The sequence below is a fragment of the Corvus brachyrhynchos genome, unplaced genomic scaffold, assembly GCF_000691975.1.
Source record: "Corvus brachyrhynchos isolate BGI_N302 unplaced genomic scaffold, ASM69197v1 scaffold3764, whole genome shotgun sequence".
Taxonomy (NCBI): domain Eukaryota; kingdom Metazoa; phylum Chordata; class Aves; order Passeriformes; family Corvidae; genus Corvus; species Corvus brachyrhynchos.
In genome coordinates, this window is record NW_008237789.1 from 13,117 (window position 1) to 13,719 (window position 603).

The window sequence follows — 603 nt, forward strand, 5'->3', positions numbered from 1 at the left end:
ACAACCCCCAAATTTGGGCTCAAACCCTCCCAGTTTGGAACGACAACCCCCAAATTTGGGCTCAAACCCCCAAATTTCTGCTCAAAACCCTCCCAGTTTGGGGCCAAACCCCCAAATTTAGGCTCAAACCCTCCCAATTCGGGGCCAAACCCCCAAATCTGGGCTCAAACCCTCCCAATTTGGAACCACAACCCCCAAATTTGGGCTCAAACCCTCCCAGTTTGGAACGACAACCCCCAAATTTGGGCTCAAACCCCCAAATTTCTGCTCAAAACCCTCCCGGTTTGGGGCCAAACCCCCAAATTTGGGCTCAAACCCTCCCATTTTGAAACCACAACCCCCAAATTTGGGCTCAAATCCTCCCAGTTCGGGGCCAAACTCCCGGAATTCGCGGTCGCGACCTCCCTGAATCGAAGCCGGAACTCCCCAAATCTGGGCTCGATCCCTGCGGATTTGGGGTCGAACCCCGCGGATTTGGGGTCAAACCTCACGGATTTGGGGTCGAACCCCACCCTACCCCTCCCCCACGCCCCTTACTGGGCAGGGGACACCCAGTTCCCCCAGCTCACCCCTCCCCCACTCCCCGCCCATGTCCCCTCCTGT

General features: G+C 57.2%; 1 long non-coding RNA gene across 1 annotated transcript in view; it reads right to left on the minus strand.

Annotated features, from left to right (window-relative positions):
* LOC108446219 overlaps nt 1-573 on the minus strand; it is a 7,352-nt gene extending 6,779 nt beyond the window's left edge. Inside the window, exons 1-2 of the long non-coding RNA XR_001861344.1 lie at nt 424-573; nt 3-378 (exon numbers count right to left, since the gene is read on the minus strand). This is a non-coding gene — a long non-coding RNA (uncharacterized LOC108446219). The remainder of the gene's footprint in view (nt 1-2; nt 379-423) is intronic.
* Nucleotides 574-603: the final 30 nt, after the last annotated feature.